Raw genomic sequence first — 6,485 nt, 5'->3', positions numbered from 1 at the left:
GCAGTTTATTCCAAACTCATTGTATCTGCCAGTTCGGTCATCCCACGCAGTAAAAACTCCTTAATTCAAGCAGTTTCAGATGACCTACCAGTTTTAAATTCAGTCTGCTGGGCTATTAACACTTCCACTTCATGATTTATTAACTTTCATCCATAACGGTGCATTCCAAACAGCATTAATCCTCATAAATCTTCATTATTAAGCCCTGTGAAGTGAAGGAAAGGTCCTTACCCCACCACGGTCATGGCCACGCCCCCTTTACTACCAGTTCTATGGGTGTGGCTTGGTGGGTGTGGCTTGGTGGGCATGGCTTGGTGAGCATGGCATGGAAAGGATATTGCCAAATCTCCATTCCCACCTCACTCTGGGGGCAGCCCAGGTGATATTTGCTGGTTCTCCAAACTACTCAGAATTTCTGCTACCGGTTCTCCAGAACCTGTCAGAACCTGCTGGATTTTATCCCTGGTCTATAGTAGGGACTCCCTACCGTAAAATGCTTCTGGAAGTAGAAATTGTTCAGATCGTTGAATAAGCGGTATCATTCCAGGCATGTTTTATTTATTTTTTATTAGCAGCAGTAGGCCTAAAACATGTACTGTATTGTATAATACACCTATATTTAACTTACCACTTTGGGAATGAGACAGAGGAAGCAGACTAAGCAACTAATTAAAAGCCTCATAGCAAATGATAAAACCACTAGGTATAACAATTAATTTCAGTCCCATTAAGGTTGATTCTGATTGAATGAAAATTCAATTCTTAGCAGAACAGCTCAACAGTGGAACCAATTAGCTGCATAGAGAACAGGGTCCCTTCACTGGCAAGATCCCCATGAAAGCTAGACATCTGGCTTTCTCCTGTATCAAACAGAAGGTTGGGCCTCAGTAACCCAAAATTATCCCTTCCAATTCTGTGGTTTTAATTTCAGTGGGTCTTCTTAGCGCTAATTTAACTCAGAAATAGTGTGTATGTGTGAAGCACAATAAGAAATCCTGAAATGGGGCAGCATTCTTTGAAAATAAGGGACATGGCAAATTTGGACCAAATCCAACAGCTGCTCCAATTTATTCCTGAAAATGCGACGTATCTCAACATAAGGAATCTTCTTGAGGGTTTCGGATTTGAGAAGGGACAGAAGAATCCTTTATGCGTCTACTCAAAAGCAGATGTCCAGTGGGGGTGTTAAATAGCTTTGCAATTGAAAAACCTGCCCTCTTTTTAGTTGTTACATGTGGGAGTCACATTAAAAAAAATGGTAAGAAGGTTGATCACAGCTGCCATCTTGACTTTCTGGACTCCCTGCCGATGCCCCTTCCAAAAAGCAAATGCTTTTATAATTCAACAAAGTTTGTTCCCAATTAAATACACCTAGATCTAGTTCATAATGAAATGTTCATGTTGATATTTTTTCACTTGGAAAAGGAAGTTAAGTGGGGATCCTGCTGAAGCCTTTGAAGTTTGGAGAGGGAAGCGTTCTACAACGATAAGAAAAAAGCTTTTAATGTCTTCATTTCTCTGCTAATTGATATCTTAAACAGAACTGTGACACGAATTCCAGAGAGGGCAGCTGGCTGCCTTCTCTACGGTCTTCACACACCACCAACCTTCCCCGCGAATAGCTGCAGTCAGTCCATTAAAAGAAGGATCAGAAATAATTTATACAATTGCCATTTGAAAGATTAAAATCAAGCAAACCCTATCTTCCCAGTCTAGAAAGGGGCTCCTTTTGTCATACGCTGGAGACTATACACACCATTAGTATGATCACCGAAAGCCATCTGTCTTGGTGAGATAAACTTGATGTAGCCCCTTGGGCAAAAGGGAGGACAATGTTTTCACTGTGGTGTGTTGCAGAAATCCAGAGAGTGATATACAGGCTCAAACTTGCCTTGAGATCTGAATCTACTTATCCCAATTGCACAAGGATCAACTGAGCAGAAGCCAGCTTCAAATTCTTCTAGAATCACTTTGATGAAAGTATTTAATAGAGGTGTAGCTTACTCACTAGGGACGCGGTGGCTCAGTGGCTAAGACACTGATCTTGTCGATCGAAAAGTCAGCAGTTCAGCAGTTCGAATCCCTAGTGCCGCATAACGAGGTGAGCTCCCGTTACTTGTCCCAGGTTCTGCCAACCAGCAGTTCGAAAGCACGTAAAAATGCAAGTAGAAAAAATAGGGACCACCTTTGGTGGGAAGGTAACAGCATTCCGTGCGCCTTTGGCATTGAGTCATACCGGCCACATGACCACGGAGACGTCTTCGGACAGCGCTGGCTCTTCGGCTTTGGAACGGAGATGAGCACCGTCCCCTAGAGTCAGGCAATAGCACCTAACAAACCAAGGGAACTCACAATCTGAGGGAGATGGGCAGTTTAGAAATAGGATAGATCACTCTATAGATAGATCACTATCACTCTAAATTGTATATTTGGGATTTGTAATTCAAAACAAATATGGAAGTCTTAATTTGATGATTTCTAGATCAAAGAATAGAGAATATAATTTAGCTTAAGAGTTGAATTGTTGAGACATTGAAGGTCCTTGAGCTTGTCGTGAGATCTTCTGGCTTTATTTCACAGCTATATTCAGCTTCCGTTACACTATTAAATAAGAAGGCAGCTCTTTTGCCTTGGGATAGTACCATTTTTTTTAAAAAAAAACCTTGTTTTTGCCAAACAACTCCTCTGTCTTTTTCTTTTATCATAAGTATCCAGTCTCTATTTCTGAGCAAAGTACCACAACTGAAGCAGGATGAAGAAGCCAACACTTAATTTGAGTCAACTGCATCTGCAGTTTGTTTAGCGTAGCACATTGATTTTGCCCAAGGTAGCAAAATACAACAAAGAACAGAAGAACACCCCTTAGTTTACGCTTTGCCTCTTTTTAATAGAAATTAAACATTCAGTGACCTGGCTCCTAGCATCTGTTGACATAAACCAGCAAAAGCTGATCCGGGGGAAAAAAGGCTACTAGAGTCTGAGGCCTATCTACAAACCTCATTAGAAAGGCCCTTGCCCTTGTTGCCATGGAGACAGAGAGCAGCTGTTAAGGGGAGGCTGCAAGATGGCCATGACAGACTGTACCCACAGATGGATCAGATGTCATGGATCTGCCTCAGATGGACAATGTCAGACATCAGATTTCCTGATGCAACTTGCAGCTTGCAAGCCAAACAACCAACGTGTATCTTAGGGTCCATAAATAGGTCATTTCCCAAGAAATCAAGAGCATCTCCAAACGGTGATAAACCTTAGCACGGATTTGCATAATCTTTGCATATCTTGATTTACACGTATAGATGGAATAGATTTTTTTGGCAACAGATTTTTTTGGCATCATAGTAACTCCTGTCATTTTTTCTCCTTGTACGTTTTTATTGGGTTATAAGGTAACTCCTGTCATTTTTAATTAAACTACAAGTAGGTATCACAAGTTTTCAACAGTCTGAGAGCCAACTGGGCATGTGGACTTCAAACACCTAGATGCCCTAGCCAACATATGGCCATTGTGGAGAATTCTGGAGCTGGAATTCCATACTACTGGAGGGTCTCCAATTTGGGGAAAGCTGTACTCAGTTGAAACCATACTTATCATATTCTGGCTCAGTATAATATATATGTACAGTTCTTAAACTTTAAATAAGACTTGGATTGTTAACAACTTTGCCTTTAGGCAAAGTTTCACAATCTGAATACATTTTAAATGGGTGGACCAACTCTCAAAACCAACTCCCAAATCCCAAGACCAACTCCTTAGCCAGTATGGCTATTGTTAAGAATTTTATACACCAAAATGTACGTAGATGGAAATTACAAAGCTTGGGAAACACGGTGCTAGATTAAAATAAGGGTGATTAGTTTTTGTTTCAATTTATTGTGTACACACTGCCTTGGGTTGCCTCTTGATTGTTCCTGATTTCCTGACCTGTTTAATAGGCTGTTTTTGTTGGCCTTATATGCCCTGTTGAACCAATCTCTTGTTTCTTGAACAATCTTGTACCTATAGAAGCATATTATGTGACCTGCATTGATAGAGATAGAGACAGATGAGATATGATAGTGAGAATTTGTACAATTCTATAAATCCATATCATACCTTTGTTATTTCCAGCTTTTTATAAAAGTAATAAATTTAACGCATACTGAGAAGAAGAAAAATACAGTATTATGTTTTGAGAGGATACACACATACATATTCATATATTTTAATATTATTAAAATAAGCACATGTTTAGCCAGCTTCATTATGAAATTTATGATAATGACCTGGCTAGCCATTCAGTAAACTCTATTCATTTAGAATGTTATCTCGTGTCCAACTGCAAAATTATCTTTAAAAAAAATCAGCTAAGCCATTTTAAACAGCAAGAAGAAAGGAAAAACATTTCTGGTTTGTATAATAAGAAAGCATTCTGCTGATAATGTTTTGAACAATCTCTCCTGCAATAATGCTGAAAGCAATCCTTATATAACAGAATCACATCTGAATACTTTATCAGGAAATAAAGGTACAAGATACGCTGGAAAACCATGATGCATAAAATATTTCCTGTCAAAAAGACAAAAATAATTGCATATTATAAATTTAGGATGGGAGCAGGTCACCTCTAGCCCTCCAGATTTTTGCAGCTCCTTTCCAAAATGTGTTGGTAAAAGAACCCCAGATGCTAACGAGGTTTTTCTGCTTCGTCTTTTTTTTTTTGTGAAAGTAAGTAGGACAGCAGCAGTAGCCTCAAATAACCTTAATACACCTATTTTATTTCTGCTAAAAAAAAATCAACTTGATAAACATGTAAAAGCACAGCCTATTCTAATTGCCTTTATGTGAAGTCACTCATTCCTAGTTAAAAAACAAAATATATCCCCAGCCACAGAACTAAGACGGAAGTCAAAATTAGGTTCAAAGAGTAAGATGCTCTATATAGGAAATGTAAATGCGTATTACTGAGTAACAGCCAATGGCATCTGCCTGACAAAGCTCAAAACCCAAGGGATTGTTCTGAAGGCTTTGATCGTGTTTTGATAAATTTGATAAATTGATAAGCTTTGATAAATACTTGGATAGTGGAAAAAGGTGTCTGCTTTGTATTAATCCGGATTGATTTAATGCTATGTAGACTCATGGAAAATAATTGCATTTTTTTTTAGAATGTACTTCATGCATCCAGAAATTAATGCTTGAAGGACATGGAAATCTTTAGCTGCTGCTACTGCTGCTGCTGAGGGGATTACAGGTATACTACAGCTTGTCTTATTTTTCATGTTCCTATGCATGGAATGTAATTGCCTTTTTTCCAGGGCTGTGCACTCGTACTTTGTCCTTATTTAAAATATTTTGCTTGTATTCTGCGCTAAATACATTGTTAAAGTATTAATGCAGAATTTGATAGGGAAATGACTTTTGCAAATCCAACCGTGTTACCATGTCTTGTAAGACAATCTTGGGTTTGTCTGTTTTTCACAGAAAACAGAACTAATAAGTAATGGTTTCTTTTAATTGAGTTTTCATTCTATTTGCTACCCAGATTCCATGTTGGGGTTAGATGGCCATCTAGATTTGATAAAATAAAAATAAAGAAATCAAATCATAACAAAGACGTAAAAGAAATAACATGGAACAATGCGGCAGCGAGAAAAGAAGAGATACACTTTTATCAAAGGTAGCCAAGGAAATTGTGATATTGACCATTAGCAATAGCACTTAGACTTATAAACCACTTAGACTATATACCGCTTTTTACAGCCAACCAGTGTTTTTCAACTTGCCACTTATAAGATGCGTAGACTTAAGCATGCTGATTGGGGAATTTGGGGAGTTGAGGTCCGCACGTTTTAAAGTTGTCAAGTTTGAAAAATTCTGCCCTAAATTGTTTAGCACAAAACCACTTGTCTTCCTTAATGTCATGTCTGTCCCCATTGATTCCAAGATCATGTATGGTAGTTATTCAACATTTTGATGTCTGGATCTTTGTATGAGAAAGAGAGGGAGGGAGGAATAATGGATAAATGGGTGGGTGGATGGATAGCAATAGTACTTGGACTTATATACTTTGGTGCTTTACAGCCCTCTCTAAGCGGTTTACAGATTCAGCCTCTTGCCCCCAACAATCTGGGCCCTCATTTTACCCACCTCGGAAGGATGGAAGGTTGAGACAAGCTTGAGCCAGTGAGAATCGAACTGCTGGCAGTTGGTAAAATGAGCCTGCAATACTGCATTCTAACCACTGCACCACCACAGCTAGGAAGGAAGGGGGGAGGGCAGTAGCACTTAGACTTATATACCACTTCATAGTGCTTTACAGCCCTTTCTAAGCTATTTACAGAGTCAGCCTCTTGGCGCCCAACAATCTGGGTCCCCACCTTGGAAGGATGGAAGGCTGAGTCAACCTTGAGCCTGGTGAGATTCGATCTGCCAAATTGCAGTCAGCAAGCCGTCAGCAGAAGTAGCCTGCAGTACTGCACTCTAACCACTGCGCCACCGCGGC

Source organism: Ahaetulla prasina, chromosome 10, assembly GCF_028640845.1.
Source record: "Ahaetulla prasina isolate Xishuangbanna chromosome 10, ASM2864084v1, whole genome shotgun sequence".
In the NCBI taxonomy this organism is placed as follows: Eukaryota; Metazoa; Chordata; class Lepidosauria; order Squamata; family Colubridae; genus Ahaetulla; species Ahaetulla prasina.
This window is presented reverse-complemented; position numbering follows the sequence as displayed.